Here is a 25,326-nt window from a genome sequence, read left to right as displayed (position 1 = left end):
TTTCTCTTTGTCACTGAGACTTGTTAATTTTACTATTAGGTGACGGGTTGTGGGCCTATTCTTATTGATTTTGAGGGGCGTTCTCTGAACCTCCTAATTTTGATGCTCATTCCCTTTGCCATATTGGAGATATTCTCCCCAATAATTCTCTCCAGTATACCTTCTGCCCCCTCTCTCTTTCTTCTTCTTCTGGAATCCCTATTATTCTAATGTTGTTTCATCTTATGGTGTCACTTATCTCTCGAATTCTCCCCTCATGGTCCAGTAGCTGTTGTCCCTCTTTTGCTCAGCTTCTTTATTCTCTACCATTTGGTCTTCTATATCACTAATTCTTTCTTCTGCCTCATTTATTCTAGCAGTGAGAGCCTCCATTTTTTATTGCACCTCATTAATAGCTTTTTTGATTTCAACTTGGTTAGATTTTAGTTCTTTTATTTCTCCAGAAAGGGCTTTTATATCTCCCGAGAGGGTTTCTCTAATATCTTCCATGCCTTTTTCGAGCCCGGCTAGAACCTTGAGAATTGTCATTCTGAACTCTAGATCTGACATATTACCAATGTCTGTATTGATTAGGTCCCTAGCCTTTGGTACTGCCTCTTGTTCTTTTTTTTTGTGGTGAATTTTTCCGTCTTGTCATTTTGTCCAGATAAGAGTATATGAAGGAGTAAGTAAAATACTAAAAGGGTGGCAACAACCCCAGGAAAATATGCTTTAACTAAATCAGAAGAAATCCCAAATCGTGAGGGGGGAGAAAGGGGATTAAAAGAGGTTCAAAAAGAAAGAAAGAAAAAAAAATAAGAAAGAAAAGAAAAGAATTTAAAAAAAGAAAATGAATGAAGAAAAATATAAAAAAGAAAATATATATATATATTAGATAAGCTAGTTAACAAAACGTTAAATACGAAAAGGTAAAAGTTAAAAAAAATTTTAGCAGAAGAAGAGAAAAAAAATGAAAAAGAAAAACATTAAATTAACTGTAGGATGGAAAAACATCACAGGGAGAAAGCCATGAGTTCCGTGCTTTGCTTTCTCCTCTTGTGGAATTCTGCTGCTCTCCTTGGTATTGAAACCGCACTTCTTGGTAGGTGAACTTGGTCTTGACTGGATTTCTTGTTGATCTTCTGGGGGAGGGGCCTGGTGTAGTGTTTCTCAAGGGTCTTTGCCTCAGGTAGAATTGCACCGCCCTTACCAGGGGCCAGGCTGAGTAATCCGCTCAGGTTTGCTTTCAGGAGCTTTTGTTCCCTGAGCGCTTTCCATAGAGTTCCGGAGGACAGGAATACAAATGGCGGCCGCCTGGTCTCCAGCCTGGAGGAGCCAAGAGCCTGGGGCCCCACTCCTCAGTGCGCCCTCAGAGAACAGCGCCCAGTAACTCCCGTCTGCCTGACCTCCGGCCGGGCTCCGAGCTCACCGAGCCTGTGACTGGTTCAAGGTAACACTGAGCTGCGAGCTTACTGTCGGCTCTGTCTCTGTAGCCGGCTTTCCCGTTCCAATACCCACAAGCTCTACGACACTCAGACACCCCTGATCCTTCTGTGACCCTGCGGGACTTGAGGCCACGCTGACCCCGCGTGGGCTTTGCCCGGTATAGCCTCTGGAGCGATGTCCCTCAGCGGAACAGACTTTTAAAAGTCCTGATTTTGTGCGCCGTTGCTCCGCCTTTGCCGGGAGCCGGCCCCGCCCCCGGAGTCTATCTTCCTGTTGCTTTGGATTCACGTCTCCCCTGGTCCTACCTTTCAGAAAGTGGTTGTTTTTCTGTTTCCAGAATTGCTGTTCTTTTTCTCTTCGATCTGCCGATGGATTTGCAGGAGTTTGCGATTTTTAGATAAGCTATCTAGCTGATCTCCTGGTAGCTGAAATAGTCTCAGCCTGCTACTTCTCTGCCATCTTGACTCCTCCGGTATGAATTTTTTTTTAAAGGGTGAAGTACTTTTATCAATTTTCTTTAGAGACTTTTGTTTGAGTGGCAGCGTTTTAATTCCTTCATACTTAGTGGTATTGGACTGAATTAGAAAATCTTGTATTGGGCACCTGGGTGGCTCAGTGTGTTAAGCCACTGCCTTCAGCTCAGGTCATGATCTCAGGGTCCTGGGATCAAGTCCCGCATCAGGCTCTCTGCTCAGCAGGGAGCCTGCTTCCTTCTCTCTTTGCCTGCCTCTCTGCCTACTTGTGATCTTCTCTGTCAAATAAATAAATAAATAAAATATTTTTTTAAAAAATCTTGTATCACAGGTCTTTTAAAATAAAAGCAAATTGTAAAGATATCTTACCTACACATGATTTTAGAAAATAAAACTTTGATATCATTTCTGCACAAAAATCTATGCTAGATTTTTATGTTGTGATACCTTTACATTGTTTTTTAGCTTTTAAAAATGATCTTTGATTCTACAATTTTTTTTTTGATTCCATATTCTAGGTAATATTTATTTGTCTCTCAGTTTTTTTGTTTTTGTTTTTGTTTTGGTTTTTTCTATTTTTAAGTATTTTTTTAAATTTATTTTCAGCATAACAGTGAAAAAATAATGATACTAATATGCTGAAAATAAATAAATGATTCTTCAATTTTCAATATAGTTAAAACATTGAAATGTTAAGGTGGATGGCTGCATAATTTATAAAAAGACTGATTAAGCCTAGGTAAGACCTGTCAGAGATTTTTTTTTTGAGCCTGTATTCAAGTAATTACTACAAAGTAACATAATTCTCCAGGAATAAAAAACATTTAGTAAGAACAAATTATCATTGAAAGCCAAACAAAAGAGAAATAGAAAAAGGTGATACCAGGATGCATATTTATAAGGCTTATAACTTACTTGATAATGATTTCCACATGATGGTTTTATATTTATTCTACTTGACCTAGTGTTTTATACTTTTATATTATCATAGTCAGTAAATTTGATTGCAGAAAATTAGAAAATTCAATTTAAAAAAGTGAAAATATTGTGTCTCTTCAATAAATGGTGCTGGGAAAACTGTGCAGCTATATGTAGAAGAATGAAACTCGACCATTCTCTTACACTGTACACAAAGATAAACTCAAAATGGATGAAAGACCTCAACGTGAGACAGGAATCCATCAGAATCCTAGAGGAGAACATAGGCAGTAATCTCTTCGATATCAGCCACAGCAACTTCTTTCAAGATATGTCTCCAAAGGCAAAGGAAACAAAAGCCGAAATAAACTTCTGGGACTTCATCAAAATCAAAAGCTTCTGCATAGCAAAGGAAACAGTCAAGAAAACAAAGAGGCAACCCACAAAATGGGAGAAGATAATTGCAAATGACAGTACAGACAAAAGGTTGATATCCAGGATCTATAAAGAACTCCTCAAACTCAACACACACAAAACAGACAATCATATCAAAAAATGGGCAGAAGATATGAACAGACACTTCTCCAATCAAGACATACAAATGGCTATCAGACACATGAAAAAATGTTCATCATCACTAGTCATCAGGGAGAGATTCAAATTAAAACCACATTGAGACATCACCTTACACCAGTTAGAATGGCCAAAATTAGCAAGACAGGAAACAACATGTGAAGGAGGGGATGTGGAGAAAGGGGAACCCTCTTCCACTGTTGGTGGGAATGCAAGTTGGTGCAGCCTCTTTGGAGAACAGTGTGGAGATTCCTCAAGAAATTAAGAATAGAACTTCCCTATGACCCTGCCATTGCACTCCTGGGTATTTACCCCAAAGATACAGATGTAGTGAAAAGAATGCCATCTGTATCCCAATGTTTATAGCAGCAATGGCCAAGGTCGCCAAACTGTGGAAAGAACAAAGATGCCCTTCAATGGATGAATGGATAAGGAAGATGTGGTCCATATACAGTATGGAGTATTATGCCTCCATCAGAAAGGATGAATACTCAACTTTTGTAGCAACATGGACGGAACTGGAGGAGATTATGCTGAGTGAAATAAGTCAAGCAGAGAGAGTCAATTATCATATGGTTTCACTTATTTGTGGAGCATAACAAATAGCATGGTGGACATGGGGAGTTAGGAGAAGGAGGTTGGGGGAAAATGGAAGGGGAGGTGAACCATGAGAGACCATGGACTCTGAAAAACAATCTGAGGGTTTTTAAGTGGTTGGGGGCGTGGGAGGTTGGGGGAACCAGGTGGTGGATATTAGGGCACAGATTGCATGGAGCACTGGGTGTGGTACAAAAACAATGAATACTGTTATGCTTAAAATAAATAAAAAATAAATTAAAAAATAATAAACAAATTTAAAAAGTGTAAATATTGCATTCTCACCAAAAAGCACCAACAGTTCTTTAGTATAGATCCTTTTGTTTATTTATTGTTTTAGTGATATTAACTAAAAGGAGACTATCCTGTCCTTTTTAAAATTTGTTATATTTTCTAAAACGTTGCCCCAAAACAAACATTTTCAGTTTCTTCTATTAAAAACAAAGAAACCTGGAATTGTTGACAAAATACTTAAATATATTGTTAAATTAATAATCTTTTATTTTTTGGATATAAAAGCCATCCCAGGAATTACCTTTTCAATGAAAAATATCAACATTTTTAGAATAAAATTCTAATCAATATTTATTTCTCCATATACATATACTATCAAAATATGCTACTTTAAGCTTTTTTCAGCTCTGTAGATTCAATTTATCAGCATTAAATATACCCTTTGTTGACAGAAAATTTTACAAAAAGGATTATTATTTAATATGTGTAATTTCCTATATGAAAGTTAAGAGAAGTCTCTCCTCAAGACATTGTAATCACTTGATTCCATATTTTTAGATTAAAGTAGAATGTTTTGTTGAGTAATAGTGTGTAATCACCTTACTTCTTTTGCTAATTCACATAATTGCTGAAGATTCAGTTTACATCTATTCTGCACATTGCTTGAAAACATGTGGTAAGATAGTCTGAAATCGAATTGAAAAAATAATCTCCGTAATTGCCTACAGGCAAGTTGCGTGTTTTTCTAAAAATGTTTTTAAATTCATGTGAAAATTAATGAAAATATTTAATCAGAAATTGCAAAAACAAAAAACATTCACTAAACTACTTCTCTTACTGCTTTTAAATTTGTTTTGGTGCATCTCATTATCTAATTTCATTTTTTAAATTAAAAAATGCAGCATTAAGAAAATATTAAAAATTCAAATTGTCAATAACTCAATGGCTATACTACAATTTAATTTGATTTCTCTCTCTGTCTCTCTCTCTACCTATCATCTAGCTTGTCATTTGCTTTATGTCATAACCTACATTTATATACATTTAGAGATGTATTATACTGTTGAATTTATAGTATACTCTTCCATACTGGATTTCAAATATTATTATATAAAAATATCCTATGAGGGCACCTGGGTGGATCAGTGGGTTAAAGCCTCTGCCTTTGGCTCAGGTCATGATCTCAGGGTCCTGGGATCAAGCCCCTCATTGGGCTCTCTGCTCAGCGGGGAGCCTGCTTCCCCTTCTCTTTCTGCCTGCCTCTCTGCCTCCTTGTGATCTCTCTCTGTCAAACAAATAAATAAAATCTTTTTAAAAATTAAATAAAAATGTTCTATGAGGGGCACCTGGGTAGCTCAATTGGTTAGGCAACTGCCTTTGGCTTGTTTAGGATGGAGTCCTGCACCAGGCTCCCTTCTCAGAACGGAGTCTGTTTCTTCCTCCTACCCTTCCCCTTCTCATGGGCTCTCTCTCTCTCATTCTTTCTCTCTCAATTTATATAATTTTTTTAAAAGATGTTCTACAAATTAACATAGTGTCTTCAATTACCTTCCTAAGAGTGCATTTATCTGAGAGGAAGACTATTATAATAATATAATTATATTACATATAATCAAACATAATGTATTTCTTTTAGTTAGACTGTGCTCCAAAATTGATCAATAATAGATCACACAAAAATGTGATTGTATTTGATGAGCACACTTTGGTTCTTCTATAAACTGACTTTAGGAGGAGATTCACAAACATGAGCATTCACAGTTTCACTAAAACTATCTGTAGCTTCTGCCTTTTGCTGTTCATTTTTATGTTACAAAACAGTAATACCAACTTCAATAAGTATTACTAGTGTTGGATTATGACATCATTTAATTTCTGACTTATGCTTGTAAAACTTTACCCCAAATTTATTTAATCTCCATTTTAATATCTCCAGAGAGTGAATATTTTTCCATGTGCAGTACTGTTTTCTCTAATGTATTCACATACTTTTGTCTAGCAATAAAGTAGATGTCAAATCTTTTACTATAATTTCTAGCATATACTGAATATATTGTAGATAATAATCCATTTCCATTTCATACAGCTATTTATTGTCATCTTTAAAATTTTACTTGTTCAGGAGCACCTGGGTGGCTCAGTTGGTTAAGCATCTGCCTTCAGCTCAGGTCATGATCCCGGGGTCCTGGGGAGGAGTCCCACGTTAGGCTCTTGCTTCGTGAAGAGCCTGCTTTTCGCTCTTTCTCTGGCACTCTTCCTGCTTGTGCTTTCTTGCTCTCTGTCTCACTAGCTCTCACTCTATTTCAAGTAAATAAATAAAATCTCAAAAAAATAATAAAATAAATAAAATTTTACCTGTTTAAACAAAATTTAAAAAATTAAATTCCACAACAAATTGTTAACACTAATGGAATGAGTCCTAAAAGGCCAATATATCTTGTCAATGATGTGCAAAATGGGAGGTAAACTTATTTTATTCTAAGTAATTCAAAATAAATCTTAGTAAAATATAAGTGCCTCATCAGTAGCAACTAAATATAAATGACATATTTCCCTAAATATTATAATAAAGGAATGTTGGAATTTCTTAAATGTTTTATAATAAAATTGATCTGGATTTTTATTAAAGATAGCTAGTATTACAATTCTTTCTCAGACAGTCTTATAAAACATTTTAGTATTTAGTTGTTATTGGTTGAAATTTTAATGTCAAAATGTATTACATTTGCTTACATAAGAAAAATATGACAGTAATTACATTATTAAAAGAAAATTATTTTATTAACCTATAATGGTAGGTCAATATTCACAATTAAATTTAAAGAGGGCACTAATATAAAGTTGATATCAACTTTTACTTTATCGAAATTGATATTGTTATCCATGGCATCACAATGTGAGAGAATTATAGGAACAAATCATATACCAAGACACAATGATTTTTTTTTTAGTAAGGATAACTTTATTCTGGTAAAGATAGGTTTCCACAGAAACAAAGATTTAGGAAATAATTTTGTTTTTAACTATGTATTTTTGGGTCTCAATCTAAGTAGTAGATAATACTTTTTTAAAACTTCACTATTTCTTGATTGTTTTGTCCCCAGTTATTAATATCTAATATACATATAAACAGTTTTACTCACTGCAGTTGCCTTCAAGGTAGACACTTTCAGAATAAACCACTGAGAACTGGTAAGCATCTGCAGTTCACCAAGAATTGAAAGCTTAAAAGAAAGAATTCCAAATTAAAAAATAAGTACAGAAAAAGAAAAACATTTTGATGAGAAAAAGTGTCTACTGTATCATTATTTAAACAGCAAAAAAGTAAAACATCAAAAAATAAGTTTGATGGGTTCTAGCCTCTAGAGATATTGTTAATACTAAAAATATACTAATTAATAACATGGGGGAAAGACAAAAACATAATATGAAGGTAAAAACCTACAGCATAAGAATAAAACTATGTATTATTAAAAGTAATTAAATAGATAACAAAGAGAATAAATCAAAACCAAGAGATATTTGTGAAATGATAGTAGAAAAAGGAATAGTTGAGTTAAATTTGCTCTATCTGAAATTTCTTTACTCTGCTTTTTCTACACTTTAAAAAGCTACATTATTAACTGAAACAGTTAACTTTCACTATGAAGAATGTTAACAGAAGACTAGAAAATTCACAATAAAATTTGATGCTTTTGTTTCTTGTTAAGATATGCATGTTTGTGAAGAGGTACAAATTTATGTTAATTTGACAGTTTTAAAATGTGATTAAAATATTCCTGTATTTTCTAAATGAAAAACAGAAATATGTAAAAATTAAAAATCATATATTTACTTCAACTTTTAAGTGTTTTTATATTTTACATATTCATATCAAGTGCAAGCACATTGACAAACTTCATATAAAATTTAAAATATGTGGGACTTTAACCTTCATTTTATTAAGTATTAAACTACTACAAATGTAAATTTATTTATAATATATATTGCATATTATATATCATATTCATTACATATATTTTAAATGATTGGATGACAATTTTAATACACTGTTAACCACATCTTTACCTTGTAATTAAATTAAAGTGGGTCAAGATACATAAACGGTAAGCTAGCAAACCTAAAGGGAGAAGTAGAAAAATCCTAAAACAGTTGGAGATATTAACACCTCTCTTAATTCAGAAAATGTAGGTAAGATTGCATTAAGCATATAGTATATTAGCCTACTTGACATTTCTTTAAAAGCTTTTTTTGAGATTATAATTCTTTTACCATACTCTCCATTTATTTCATGTGTACAGTTCGATGTTTTTAAATTCCTTCACAAAGCTGTACAAACATCACTACTATCTCATTTAGGACATGCTTGTTTGAAAGAAAACCAGTAGACATTTTCATCCGATTCCATCCCTTATATCCCCCACCCTCACCCCACCTCAGGCCACTACCGATCTACTTTCTGTCCCAATAGATTCGTCTATTTCGGACATTTCATGAAGATGGAACTATACAAATGTAACCCATTGGGACTGGCTTCTTTCATTTAACACAATGTTCACACCGTCATATTCATCAGCCCTTCATTCTTTTTTATTGTTGAATAATATCTTATTATATGGATATATTTCATCTTGTATTTATCTAGTCATCACTCGGTAGAAATTTGGGTTGTTTCCATCGTTTGGCTATAATGAATAATGCTGCTAAGAATTTTTGTGCATAAACTTTTGTATCAGGTATGTTTTCATTTCTCTGTGACTGAGTTTTATAGAACATACACCCAACAGCAACAGAATATATGCTTTTGTAAAGTGATGTAATACATTTGTCTCGTCAAGATAATCAGTAAATGGGGGTCATAAAGTTTCAACACATTTTTAGTAATTGAAAGCTTATAGGATATAAGCTTTGACAAAATAGAATTAAATTAGAAGCAAATAACGTATCGCTAAATGTTTTTATATTCTTAATGCTTAATTCAATGGTAGAAATTAATTTTTGACTTGCATATGTATATCATTTCACTTCTTTCTTGTGTAATATCACTCCATCCTTCTATTCTTTCTGATACTGTAAATTTTCTCTTACTTCTATTCAGTTTTTCATTATTGCTATTTTTAAAATATTTTGTGTTCTACTGGGGAGATTTATGCCAAAATGTTTAAAGTAATCTTCTCTCTCTCCCTCCTCCCCCCTTTTTTTGCACATATGCAGACATATTTATTCCTTGATTTAATCTTCTGTAGATTTCCTTATGAAAGATAATTGTGCTTTAGAGCAAAAATATGTACTTACCTCTTTGGGGAGTTGAAATGGGTTCTTTTTTTATTTTGAGTGGTTTCCTTTTCTTTTCATAATTTCTAAGATTCCCATTTCTGCTAAAGAGTGTCATTTTCTTGTTTGTTAGGGCAGCCAGGAAGTAGACTTGATATTTTAAAAGATATATAAATATAATTTATCGTATTTTATGTAAGTTGATCAATACCTCCAGCTATCCTTCAGAATAGTGTGCAAATACATGACAAAAAGTTGTGAAATAGTTACTGGAAATAGTTGGCAAAATGTACCACTTTTCCCATGTAATTAATGCTCTACTTGCAAGATGATAGAGATTTTATTTTTTAGTCATCAAGGGTTCTAATCATTGCCTCACATTTTTTCTCTGATTCCTTAATGTTATGATGATACCAATACACAAAAATAAGATGTCTTTAATATTTCTTGCCAAGAGTGAATCATTATTTTTTAACTTTATGTGCTTATGGATGCCATCATTTCCTCCTGTTATAAATATAGACTTTACTAGCAGAAAGAAATTAGTCCATTCTGTGTTGAACTTACATGTTTCCAAAGATGCGATTTCTTTTTGGAGAAGAATATCCTTCCTTCTGTGGTAAAATAGCATACACTTTGAAGACAGACAAACTTGAAAACAAATTCCAGTTTTTCCAATTAAATGTGTGAGCCTAGGCATTTAATACACTCTATTAGCATCAGGTTTCCTTTTTCAAAATTGAAAATGATAGTGTTTATCATGTGGGAGGATCAGAGATTCCATAAACACAGAAGAAATTCAACAAAGAATACACAGCTTTCATAAACCATTGATACCTGATTCAAAATTTCTTTCAGATTTCCCATACTGGTTAAGTCAATTGGCATTTGAAGTTATTGTATCCTTCATGTTAACCCTTGGAGTGAAGATAGGTTTCTAAAGTTTGTTCTAATTCTTTCTAAACAGTTTCTTAAAAAGGTTTGGGGCCTCTGATAGGTCAATATTCCCTTGGACTCTGCATCACTCCACATCAAAGGTAAAAAGAACAAAGAGAAAAAAGCCTTTGAAAGAGAAGAAGGAATCTAAGATTTAGTAGTCCTGATTCTAAAGAAATCATTTTGTACTTGAACTATTTTATAAATTCTCCTGAGGATGAAGTGAGTGTAGAGTTACTATAAGCTATTAGAGGTTTTATTAACAAATGCTAACAATTGTACAGAATTAGTGTGAAAATTCCCAAAACACTGTAAAGCTAAACAAATTAACCAGCAAGTAAACAAGCAAAGTAAATGCATTTCTACTAAAATTTGTTTTCACACCCTCTAATTAGAGCCATCACATGTTTTTCCTATTTATGTCTGAATTCACTAATATTTTATATATTGAGTTTGTTTCTGAAATTTCCACTCTGAGCTGTATATGGTAAATACTACCTAAATAACTATTGTCATAAACTATATCTTTTTTAAAAAATTTATTTATTTTAGAAAAAGAAAAGAGAGGGAATGGGGGGAGGGACAAAGGGAAAAGCAGAGAGAGAATTCTCAAGCAGACTTCCTGCTGAATGTTGAGCTGATGTGAGGCTCAATCCCAGGACCTGTACCTAGATCATGACCTGAGACAAAATCGGGACCTGGCTGCTTAATCAACAGCTCCCAGGCACCCCTATTGCTATAAAATATATCTCGAGGAAAATTCTCATGTTTTGCTTTTCTTCAGAATTTTGTAACTACTCTTGTTGTTATAAAACAACTTCCATAAATAATAGGATATTCATTATAAATACATTGTTTTAATTAATCTAAAATTATATTTATTTTTAATCTATCTATGAATATATTTATTTTTGAATTTTCTCCATGCAAGTCTTTTTTTAGATCTCAAAAAGTCTTTTGTTAGGTCCCATGTAATAGATGTCATATGGGATAAAATTCTCATACTGACGTAATTATCACATATCTCTGTGTATATGAATTAACAATGTACTTGGAATGTTATAAGAATTCAATAACATAAAAAAAATCAATAACATTCACTTTTTCTTCCTAAAATGTTTTCACTATGTCCTTCACTCTATAATTTAGGTATCACCACATCATAAGAAAATAATATATTCAGGAATGTAGTATCAGTTTTATTTGGCAGGGGACAAATAATTTAAGTAGGGATAGTCTTTAGAAAATCTCCAAACACTGTTTTAATGTTCCTAAACAGAATGGATACAGTGACACCTCCATCAAAACTCGTGAAAATATTTTGTGAGTCTAGACATTTAATCTAGTTGCCATGCCTCTAGTCTGATTTTGGTTACTCAACAGGAGAGAGACAATGTCTCCCCATGGACAGTGAAGGTATTAAACTTAAGTTTTCTAGGAGCTTTGCTGCCTAATGAAGAACATCTGGCTATTTAGAAGCAGGCAGATGCTCAAAATTTTTTTTTCATTTTTCATAAAAATTGTCTGTTACCTGGCAGCAATCTTCATATGAATTCCTAGAAAATATAAATGTTTCATTCATTCATACATTTTAAATTATATGGTAGCTAAAGTTCGCAGAATTACCGGGGTTAGTTTATTTCTATGTTATATTGCAATTATAATTAAGAAATTATCTTTATTTCTTATCCACCTGTATTTTGTCAGAGTATGTATCACTTCCTTGTTCTAGTGGAAGATTTTGCTTTCTAGAGAAAAGCCAAAAGGCTTCTTTAATTTCCCAAACACTAAAAATCAGAAAGTGAAAGCACAGAAGTTTTTAAAAAATACATCAAATAGAGGCAACTGGGAGGCTTAGTAAGTTAAGCATCTGCTTTCGACTGAGATCATGATCCCGGAGGTCCTGGGATGGAGCCCCAAATGCAGTGCCCTGCTTAGTGGGGAGTCTCCTCTCCTTCTCTCTGTCCTCCCCCGTTGCTCATGTTCTCTCTCTCTCTTTTTCTCTCTTTCAAAAATAAAAAAGTCTTAAAAAACACATCAAATATATTTTCCCATAAATATTTTTTAAAGTCATAGAGGGAAGAACTTCTGGGTGGCTCAGTCCATTAAGCCTCTGCCTTCTGCTCAGGTCATGATCCCAGGGTCCTGGGATCAAGCCCCTCATCGGGCTCCCTGCTCCTCAGGGAACCTGCTTCTCCCTCTCCCTCTACTTGCTGCTCCCCCTGCTTGTGGACTCTCCCTCTCTCTCTGTTTAATAAATAAATATATTTTTTTTAAGTGAACCTGTAGAGGTAAGGTGGTGTAAAGAGGTACCTCATGTAAAATGACTGGTTGGCATACTATAGATTTAAATCTGTATTCTACATGGAATGATGAAATGGCTAATGGGATGAACATAATGATAAATTTAAATTATAGAGATTGATGAACCATGAAGTTCCAGATTAAAGAATCAAGAAGATTTGAAAATATTTATTCATTTGAAAATATTTCTCTCTTAAATGAATTAGCTATACCATTTCAATTCCATTTGAATGTTGAGTATAGTGTAGACATTACAAAATTAAGAAACATTATGGAAACTAAAAAAACATAGCCATGGGGAGTATTTTCCAGGAATGTTTGCTTTTTTTTTTTTTAAATTTTACTTATTTATTTGACAGACAGAGATCACAATTACGCAGAGAGGCAGGCGGGGTCAGGGGAGAAGACTCCCTGCTGAGCAGAGAGCCAGATGCAGGGCTCAATCCCAGGACTCTGAGCCACCCAGGACTCCACTGAGCCACCTAGGTGCCCCTTATTTGCTTGTTATTTATTTTTTTGCTAACTCTTTTTTTTTTTTTAATTTTTTATTTGAAGTGCTTGTTATTTATTTTTTTAAAGATTTTATTTATTCATCTGACAGACAGAGATCACTAGTAGGCAGAGAGGTGTAGTCCCTATTTTACATTGCCTGATTCCGTTTGCTAATATTTTGTTGAGGATACTTGTGTCCATATTCATAAAAGATATCATTATATAGTTTTCTTTTCTCATAATGTCTTTGTATGGTTTATTTATCAGGACAATGCTGGCCTCATAGAATGAGTTAGAAAGTGTCTCTTCCTTTTCTATTTTTTGGAAAAATTTGTGAAAGAATGATGTTATTTTGTGAAATCATCCTGGGCTTTTCTTTCTGTGATATTTTAAAAATTACTAGTTCAGGGGTGCCTGGGTGGCTCAGTGGGCTAAAGCCTCTGCTTTCGGCTCAGGTCGTGATCCTGGGGTCCTGGGATCAAGCCCCGCATCGGGCTCTCTGCTCAGCAGGGAGCCTGCTCCCCCCCCCTCTCTCTGCCTGCCTCTCTGTCTACTTGTGATCTCTCTCTGTCAAGTGGATAAATAAAATCTTTAAAAAAAAAAATTACTAGTTCAATTTCTTTACTTGTTATATGTCTATTCAGTTTTTGTTTCTTTTAAGGTGGATTTTTATTGTTTGTGTCTTTTTAAGAATTTGTCCACGTATCTGGTTATCTAACTTATTGGCATAGGTGTTTCCATAGTATTAACTCATAATCCTTTTTATTTCTGTAAGGTTGGTGATAATGTCCACTCTTTCATTCATGACTTTAGTAATATGAGTCCTCTCTCTTTTTTCTTGGACAGTTTAGCCAGGCTTTGTCAATTTTATTGATTTTTCTTCAAAGAATTGACTTTTTTTATTGTTGTTACTTTGCTCTATTTTCTATTTTCTTGTACTGTTACTATATTTTATTTCCATTATTTATCTTTGTTCTTCCTTTCCTGCTTTCTTAAAGTGGAAGTTTAGTTCATTAATTTGAGAGGTTTTTTTCTTTATTTTTCAAAATATTTTATTTATTTATTTATTTGAGAGAGAGAGAGAGAGAGAAAGAGCATGAGCAGAGTGAGGGGCCGAGGGAGAAGCAGACTCCCTGTTGAGCAGAGAGCCTGATGCAAGGCTTGATCCCAGGCTCCAGGATCATGACCTGAGCCAAAGGCATGCTTAACTGACTGAGCCACCCAGGTGCCCTGAGAGTTTTCTTTTTTAAAAAGAAGAGTCCACAGCTACAAATTTTTCTCTAAACATGCTTTAACTCAGCACCATAAGTTTTGTTTTGTTTTGCTTTTTTTCATTTGTACACATCCTATCTAATTTGTCTTATGATTTCTTCTTTGACTCATTGGCTATTTAAGAGTACATTTTTTTAATATCAGTGTGTTTGTGAATTTTCCAAATTTCCTTTTGTTACTGATTTATAATGTCATTTATTGTCATTGTAAAATATACTTTGCATACTGTCAAGTATTTTACATTTATCCAACTCACATCATCTGTTCCCTTGATGATCTTCTGTCGAGTTATACTGTTGAATTCTGCGAATTGAAATCTCCAACTCTGATTCTGGAACGATTGAATTCTCTCTTCAGTCCTGTCCCTGTTTGCCTCATATATTTTGGGGCTTTGTTTTTCTAGATCATCATGAAATAAATCCCAGACATAATATAATTTTGCCTGTAACTCAGTATGTATACCTAAATGTTAAGAATCTGTAAACACAACAAAAATACTATTGCCTCAACTGTTGAAATTGATAATAGTTTCTTAATTCATTTCTTTCTTCAGAGTTCATATTTCCCAAATTTCCTCATAATTTATTTTTATTTTCACTTTACATTTTACTTGACTTTCTTCACCCCCTTTTAAAAATGCATATATGTGAAGTGTGTAAACCTGGCGATTCACAGACCTGTAACCCTGGGGATAAAAATACATTATATGTTCATAAAAAAAAAAAAAGAAAAAAAAAAGAAAAAATGCATGTATGTATATAGCCATCAAGATACAGAACATTTCCATCACCCAGAGGGTTCTCTCATGTCCCACCAATACAACATTGTATATTCATTTGTAACTACTGTTTTGATGTCTATTCATCACTATGTTAATTTTGTCTGTTTTTGTTTGGTTTTTTTTTTAAAGATTTTATTTATTTATTTGACAGAGAGAAATCACAAGTAGGCAGAGAGGCAGGCAGAGAGAGAGAGGAGGAAGCAGGCTCCCTGCTGAGCAGAGAGCCTGATGCGGGACTCGATCCCAGGACCCTGAGATCATGACCTGAGCTGAAGGCAGCAGCTTAACCCACTGAGCCACCCAGGCGCCCCGTAATTTTGTCTGTTTTTGAAAATCAGGTGACTGGAATTACAGTTTATACTATTTTGTGCCTGGTTTCCTTTGTTAGACATTTTGTCTTTGAGTTCAATCTGTGGCATTGCACATAGTAATCATTCACTCTTTATCATTGTTCTATTGATTTCCATTGCCTAACTATGAAACTATCCATTCAGTCTAGTTTAATGTTCATGGACACTTAGACTGTTTCACATAGCACTCAGGGATATGGTACATATATATTTAGCTTTAGAGGAAAATCTCAGGAAATTTCCAAAGCTGTTATATTAACTTACTCTCTGACATCAAAGTATTAGGGTTATGTTTAACCCATATCCTTGCCAATACCAGATATTGGTGCTACTTTTAGGGACAATAAATCTTTAAATACAACTGCATTTGTTACTTTATAACACAGTTGTTTTTCTTTTTTTCCTTTTTTTTTTTGTAGCTGCTTTTGACAAGAGCATTACTCCTATATAAGCAAACATAATATTTTCTATATAATTTAAATCATAACCCCAAAAGGTCTATGCATTGCAATTGATTGATATATCTCTTAGATCTCTTTTAATTTACAGGTTTCCTCTCCATGTTTTTTCCTTCTTCACTAATATTTACTGAGAGAAAGGGTCATTTGTCTTATAAAGCTTTTCAGAGCTTGTGTTTTTTCTGATTTATCCCTGTGCTTTCTCTCATCATTTTCTTATTTTTTTTCTTATTTATTTGCAATAAACAGATATATCAAGCTTTATATAATTCTGGTTTGATGTGTTTTGGCTAAAACATTGTATAAGCGAAGTTGTGGTCTCCCCACAGGGACATGAAATCCAGGTGTCACTATTTTTATGATATTAACATTCATTAATAATATTGCCTGATCCTTTACTTCATTATATGCTGGAAATGATGATGTTTTTATTTGTCATGCTTTCTTCATTTATTAGGTGAATAACTCTTTAAAGGGAAATTTGTCATTGTTAACTAGCTAGTCACCTTGAAGTACAGCCAGGGGAAACAGGAGGATACAAGTTAAATATTTGATCATTTTTCTTTATATACCCATTTTCTGACTGGTAAACTGAATACCTAGCTTCCTCCAAAGATGATCAATAAGTTTATTATTTTGTACTTTTATGGATTTTAGTACAAGTGTTTCAATTGTACTTTGTTTCGTCAGGCATTTTCTAACTACAGGTGACATGTGTTCTATCTTTGCCTACATAGATCCTTTTTGCATTAAATCCTAAATCCTTTTGGTTGTGGTTTAGAAGTTGTTGAGAACATCCTTGCTCTATTAGTACAAAAATGTTCCAAGCTCATCCTGTACATTTCTTCGCCCAGACCTGGATAGGTTTTCTGTACCAGAAGCTCTGACTCCTTTTAGTAAAGGATGGTATTTAGGATTTACAACATGAACGCTAAGGGTGTTTTTTGACACTAGAATAATACTGTGTGTAGGCACTTTTAGTGACAGAACTAGGTAACAAAACATTTAAGGATTAAATTTAAAGGTCTAGTAATGATACTTCTAAGTTGAATCCGGGACTATAGGGTTCTCGTGTAGCCCCACAAGTATTACCTCTTTCCTCCTTTTTTTCAATGCTGAAAATTCTGGTTCTCAATGGTACCCACATAATTAACTATTTTTTGTACCATAATACACCCACAATAGTATAAGAATAACAACACTTATATTAATATCATAAACAATATATTTACTATAAACCATTTGGAATTTCTTTTTTGATTATTTTAGAATATACTTCATTAAGATTATACAGCAAAATTCAGAGATATAAAGTCACTTAAAATGCTTATGTCTTCAATGAGGTCATAGGTATATTCCTTTGCTTCATCTTTATTTTGGTTACTTTATAAAAGTGTGTTCTATGATTATCTAAATATTTATGTGTTTCCAAAATGTAGTTCCTCTCTTATATTTGGTCTACTTCATTCCAAGTTCTGTTTATCACTATTGTCTAATGATAATCTTCATTATTTTATTGGAAAATTATAACTAGTCATTTATTCATTAGGTATATGTTGATATTAAAAGTATTAGAATTGAAAGGTAAAGCTGTTAGGCTCCTAGTATACATAAAGGGATATATTAGGTTGTTCTCACACACTTTCTGTTTCCTTTTTGCTATTGTAACTTTCTTATTATTTTACTTTATTTTTTTAAAATATTTTCTTTATTTATTTGACACAGGGAGAGATTACAACTAGGCAGAGAGGCAGGCAGGGAGGATGGGGAAGCACGCTCCTTGCTGAGCAGAAAACCTGATGTGGGGGCTCGGTCCCAGGACTCTGAGATCATGACCTGAGCAGAGACAGAGGCTTAACCCACTGAGCCACCCAGGGACCCCTGATTATTTTACTTTAAAATACTATTACTGAAGAATAAGTTGAGGATCAAATAGGTTAGGTAGTCTTAAAAATTCATGAAGGTAATGGGTGAAAAGTAATGAATACATTTAAATCCAGCTATACACAAGGGCACACTTGTGATGAGCACTGGGTGTTGTATGTAATTGATGAATGACTAAATTCTGTTACTGAAACTAATATTACATTGTATGTTAACTAACTGGGATTCCAATAAAATCTTGAAACAAGATGAAACAAAACAAAATTAAAAATAAGTCCAGCTATAACCTCAACATCTGTAGTGTATCCTCTCACATTAAAATAAGTAAACAAGTAAGTAATTGATATTCATATAGTTTCTTAAAGAATTATTTCACACCTTATTGGATATTCAAAATAATACTAAGAGGGAAGTTTTATCCATGTTTTACAACAGAGGTACTAACTTTAAATCACAACTTTTCTGTAGCACTTATATTTTATGTCTGTTTTCCATCCACTTACTGTCTAGTTGTGTATTGGATGGGATTCAAATTCATATATACATAATTGAACAAAAGGTTGAGTAGAATGACAGAGTGAGCTATTTTTTATATATAAAGACAGAGTAATGTATTTTATTTGCTGAATATTTAGAAAAATTGTCAATATTAGTTTTCATGAATATTCTAAATTGTTAGAGTTGCCAAGGTATTCCATTCTAAATTCTGCTGGGTTTTCCTCCCTACACTTTAACATCACGGGTTTTCTGAGTTCCATTGAGGAGCACATTTCATTAGGGATGCAGTTTTCCTTTAAAGATGAGCAACATCCTGATGACATTGAGAGCAGAAATACACAACAGATAAGGTGGTTCAATAAGGCATGTGCATTTGGTTTATCTATTGGGACTGACTGCAGAAGGAGAGTGCATTGGAAGTGCTAATGTCAATTAGACAAATCTAAAGGATGGCTGATTATCTGTTCTAAAAGGGATCTCCCCAGGACCTTGATCTAACAGCACATAAACTTGAGAATTTTTACCAGCTCTGAAACATGGTACAATTTTACAAACTATCTTATCTTTGTTCACAAAGTAAGATTGTCCTGTTTAGCAACTGGTGGAAATGCTCAACTTCAGGAAGTTCTGCGGTCCCTTGTTTGGATAAAATGAATTCCACCATAGCTGAAATGTTTCCTGAAATCATCACACAGAGGGAAGGGTCGGGTTTGTTTCACCTTTGTCAATGTAAGCACAGGACAGGTCGAACAGAAGATACCAATAACACTGGATGTTTTCCTAAAACCTCAATTTTAGAAAAAATTTCCTAAAACTTCAATTTTCACAGAAAAAAAAAGTATTCTCTTTATTTTTCTCATTATATAAAGCCAGTTTAAAAAGGAAAATAAAAGAGTCAGACAGGGGTGGTTGAAAAAACATCCTGGGCTCTGAACCAATTTATGATGCTGGGACAACAAGACCATGTCCAAATCAGCCACTTGTGCCCCCACATCTCAGACCACCAAAGTGAATCAGAGTCTTTGGCTAAATTTTACCAAATCTTTCCCACACCCTTTAGGAAGACCAGCTTCTGTCTCCCCGTCCCTCTCATTATAGTGGCCATAGTAGATGTCATACCTTAATAGTCCATGAACACAGACCTCCCTGGAATCCTCACTGCAGGAGGCACACAGGCCATAGGGAACCTGATAACTTTGTGAACAGTGGTGGATGGACATGCTACTATTAACCATCAAATATTTGAGGTGTTCGACTGAAACATAAATTGAGGCTTAACTGGGGCACATTTATAGTATTTTATTGGGGAAAGGTGGTTATTTCCATTACCTTCAATACAACCATCACAATTACTTTCTGAAGTAATTGTATGTATTCTTGTTCTCTTTTTTTAAATAGGTGACTTAAGTAACCTCCCCCTGTCCTGTCTAATAAAGGGTTAGTATCCAAAATATATGAAAAAGCTGTACACATCAACTCTCCCAAAACAAATAATCCAATTTAAAAATGGGCAGAAGACTTAAATAGACATTTCTCCAAAGAAAACTTACAGATGGCCAACAGACATATGAAAAGATCCTCAACATCATTCATCATCAGGGAAATGCAAATCAAAACTACAATGAGATATCACCTCACACCTGTCAGAATGACTAAACTAAAAAAAAGAATACAGGAAATAACAGGTGTTGGAGAGGATGTGAAGAAAAGGAACCTCTTGCACTGTTGGTGGAAAAGCAAATTGTTCCACTATTGGTGGAAAAAGTCACTGCAGGAAACAGTATGGAGGCTCCTCAAAATTAAAAATAGAACTACCCTATGGTCCAGTAATCACAGTGCTGGGTATTTGCCAAAGAAATATAAAAACACTAATTCAAAGGGATATATGCACCCTGATGTTTATAGCAACATTATTGACAATAGCCAAATTATGAAAGTGGCCCAAGTATTTATCAATAGATGAATGGATAAAGAAGAAGTGATATGTGTATATGCATATGTGTATATGTGTATATATATAGTAGAATATTACCCAGCCATCAAGAATGAAATCTTGCCATTTTCAAAGACCTGGATGGAGCTAGAGAGTATAATCCTAAGCAAAATAAGTCATTCAGAGAAAGACAAATACCATTTGATTTCACTCATATATAGAATTTAAGAAACAAAACAAATGAGCATAGTGGAAAAAGAGAGAGAGAGGCAAACCAAGAAACAGACTCTTAACTCTAGAGATCAAACTGATGGTTACTAGATGGGAGGTGGGTGGAGACTTGGGTGAAATAGGTGATGGGGATTAAGGAGTGCACTCGTCATGATGAGTGCTGGGTGATATATGGAATTGTTGAATCACTATATTATATAGCTGAAATGAATATAGCACTGTATGGTAACTATCCTGTAATTAAAAAATTTTTAAATAATATAACAAATAATTTCCATGTCTCACCAATAAGTGGCAGAGACAGGACTCGAAACATAGTCTGTGTTTTGTTTTGTTTTGTTTTGTTAGATGTTATTTATTTATTTGACAGAGAGAGATGACAAGTAGGCAGAGAGCCAAACAGAGAGAGAGAGTGAAGCAGTCTCCTTGCCAAGCGGGACTCGATCCCGGACCCTCAGACCATGACCTGAGCCAGAGGCAGAGGATTAACCCACTGAGCCACCAAGGTGCCCCATAGTCCGTGTTTCTTGACCCGAACTCTTTCCAAGTATCATTTCTTTGCCTCCACTTATCGTAGTTTCATAGTCTGAGCTCTGTACTCTTGAGTCAACACACCTGACAGAAAAAGATAATGATGCTGTCACATGAATGAAAAAAAAAAAAGCCACCACTAAAAATGGAAAAATATAAAGGAAAAGAAGAGGAAGAGCCCCTAAATAAAGACTTAAAATGTGATCAGATCGCAGCAAATCTAGTTTACAACTTCTATTGTATTGTCTATATACTCCTTATTACACATAAATATCAAAAATAATTATGGTTCATTATAGTCATAATACATCATATAATAATAAAAATGCTTTTGACACCCATTATCTCATGTTTACTTTTCAATTGTTTTGTAGAATAAGCATTATTTTTATTATTATATCAATTTATTATTTATTATTATTATGTATTATATATTAGTTATATTATTATCATTATTATCATCTCCTCTTTATTTATTTTTTAAAGGTTTTTTTTTTTTTGCATTTGGACAGCTCTTTGCAGTTTTCTTTTTTTTGCATGTTTTTTTAATTTAATTTCATTTTTTTTATAAACATGTATTTTTATCCCCAGGGGTACAGCTCTGTGAATTGCCAGGTTTACACACTTCACAGCACTCACCAAAGCACAGGTTTTATTTATTTGTCAGAGAGAGAGAGTACACACAAGCAGGCAGAGTGGCAGGCAGAGGCAGTGAGAGAAGCAGGCTCCCTGCTGAATAAGGAGCCTGATGCGGGACTTGATCCCAGGAGCCTGGGATCATGACCTGAGCAGAAGGCAGCAGCTTAACCAACTGAGCCACCCAAGCGTCCCCATCTCTTTATAAATAATGAAACCAATGCTCAGCATTTCCTTAGCGATTCGGGGTCTCTTCTGATTCCATACAAATTTTTGGATTATTTGCTCCAGCTCTTTGAAGAATATAGGTGGAATTTTGATTGGAATGGCATTAAAAGTATAGATTGCTCTAGGCAGTAGAGACATTTTAACAATGTTTATTCTTCCGATCCAAGAGCATGGAATGGTCTTCTATCTTTTTATGTCTTCTTCAATTTCTTTCATGAGTGTTCACTAGTTCCTCGAGTATGGATCCTTTACCTCTTTGGTTAGGTTTATTCCCAGGTATCTTATGGTTCTTGGTGCTATAGTAAATGGAATCAATTCTTTAATTTCCTTTTCCACATTTTCATTGTTAGTGTATAAGAAAGCCATTGATTTCTGTACATTGACTTTGTATCCTGCCACGTTACTGAATTGCTGTATGAGTTCTAATAGTTTTGGGGTGGAGTCTTTTGGGTTTTCCATATTAAGAATCATGTCATCTGCGAAGAGAGAGAGAAGGAAATGTTGAAAAACAAAAATAAAACTGGGGGCATCACGTTACCTGATTTCAAGCTTTACTATAAAGCTGTGATCAACAAGACAACATGGTACTGGCATAAAAACAGACACATAGACCAGTGAAACAGAGTAGAGAGCCCAGATATGGACCCTCAACTATATGGTCAAATAATCTTTGACAAAACAGGAAAAAATATATATGGTGGAAAAAAGACAGTCTCTTCAATAAATGGTGCTGGGAAAACTGTGCAGCTATATGTAGAAGAATGAAACTCAACCATTCTCTTACACCGTACACAAAGATAAACTCAAAATGGATAAAAGACCTCAACGTGAGACAGGAATCCATCAGAATCCTAGAGGAGAACATAGGCAGTAATCTCTTCGATATCAGCCACAGCAACTTCTTTCAAGATATGTCTCCAAAGGCAAAGGAAACAAAAGCCGAAATAAACTTCTGGGACTTCATCAAAATCAAAAGCTTCTGCACAACAAAGGAAACACTCAATAAAACAAAGAGGCAACCCATGGAATGGGAGGAGATATTTGCAAATGACAGTACAGACAAAAGGTTGATATCCAGGATCTATAAAGAACTCCTCAAGCTCAACACACACAAAACAGACAATCATATCAAAAAATGGGCAGAAGATATGAACAGACACTTCTCCAATCAAGACATACAAATGGCTATCAGATACATGAAAAAATGTTCATCATCACTAGCCCTCAGGGAGATTCAAATTAAAACCACATTGAGATATCACCTTACACCAGTTAGAATAGCCAAAATTAGCAAGACAGGAAACAACATGTGAAGGAGGGGATGTGGAGAAAGGGGAACCCTCTTCCACTGTTGGTGGGAATGCAAGTTGGTGCAGCCTCTTTGGAGAACAGTGTGGAGATTCCTCAAGAAATTAAGAATAGAACTTCCCTATGACCCTGCCATTGCACTCCTGGGTATTTACCCCAAAGATACAGATGTAGTGAAAAGAAGGGCCATCTGTACCCCAATGTTTATAGCAGCAATGGCCATGGTCGCCAAACTCTGGAAAAAACCAAGATGCTCTTCAACAGATGAATGGATAAGGAAGATGTGGTCCATATACACAATGGAGTATTATGCCTCCATCAGAAAGGATGAATACCCAAATTTTGTAGCAACATGGATGAGACTGGAAGAGATTATGCTGAGTGAAATAAGTCAAGCAGAGAGAGTCAATTATCGTATGGTTTCACTTATTTGTGGAGCATAACAAATAGCATGGAGGACATGGGGTATTAGAGAGGAGAAGGGAGTTCAGGGAAATTGGAAGGGGAGGTGAACCATGAGAGACTATGGACTCTGAAAAACAGTCTGAGGGGTTTGAAGTAGTGGGTGGGTGGGAGGTTGGGGGAACCAGGTGGTGGTTATTAGAGAGGGCACGGATTGCAAGGAGCACTGGGTGTGGTGCAAAAATAATGAATACTGTTATGCTGAAAATAAATAAAAAATAAATTAAAAAAAAAAAGAAACCAATGCTCAGATAGGTGAAGTGATTTGCTAGTGTTTACATACTGAGCAAATTACAGAATCAAGATTTGAGCTCAGGTCCTCTGACTCCAAATAGTAGATATATTTTCCTTTCCTAAGTCTTCTCCTATAATAAAGGAGTTTCTCTCAGGAGTGGGAACTAATATTTTCCTAGTTACAGAATTTATTGCAAGACAATAGGCCAATGCTTCTAGCTGATTTTATCAAAGAAGATTAAGGATTTTGTGCTATGGGTCATCACTGGGTACCTAAGTCCTAATAAAAATAAGGAATTTAGAACCGAAAGCTTATTTTTAAATGTGCTTTCAGCAAATTACACTGGAAATTTTTATGTTAATTTGACTTTGTATTTTGGAGCAAGTAGAAATTTTTCCTTTAGTGATAGAATAACCTAAATAACAGAAAACCCATAGAATAATAAAGCAAGTCATAAAGTTTGTGGTGTTTTCTAGTTTGACTACAATATTTACAACATAGGGTCTGACAGATTAGATCATTAAGAATTACGTGGGTGACTAGCTTTCACTATGTTTATTTATACTACTTCTAAATTAATAGATCCTGATTTTATAGAGGGTGCTAATATCAATATTGCCGAACTGGACATACTGATATAAACATGAATCTAAAAAATTTAATTTTTTCTGTTTTTAAGACACTACCTTTGGGTGAAAAATTTAGTGAAAATAGATCATGTAAAACACACTTAAATTTCAACTATCTTTGAAACATTAATTAACAATCACTATAAGGAAAACTCAATGTCTTTCTTTCTTCCTTCTTTTTTTTAACTGAAGTATCATTAACACACAATATTAAATTAATTCCAGGTGTACAAGATAGTGAGTCCACAATTCTACACATTATGCTATGCTGACAAGTGTAGCAATCATCTGTCACCATACAACACTATTACAATATCATTGACTATATTTTATATGCTGTACATTTCATACCCGGGAGTTATTCTGCCCATAACTAGAGGCCTTACTTCCTACTCCCTTTCACCCAGTTTGTCCATCCCCTGACCTTCTTCCCCTCTGGCAACCATAAGTTTTTTTCTCTGTATTTATGGGTCTGTTTCTGTTTTTATTTGTTCATTGTCTTGTTTAGTGGCTTTGTTTTTTAGATTCCACATATAAGTGAAACCATACAGTATTTGTCTTTTTCTATCTGACTTATTTCACTTAGGATAATATCGTCTTGGTCCATCCATGTTGTCACAAATGGCAAGATCTCGTGCTTTTTGTGTGGTTGAGTAATATTCTG

This window comes from Mustela nigripes, chromosome 4 (genome assembly GCF_022355385.1).
Source record: "Mustela nigripes isolate SB6536 chromosome 4, MUSNIG.SB6536, whole genome shotgun sequence".
NCBI classification, from domain to species: domain Eukaryota; kingdom Metazoa; phylum Chordata; class Mammalia; order Carnivora; family Mustelidae; genus Mustela; species Mustela nigripes.
This window is presented reverse-complemented; position numbering follows the sequence as displayed.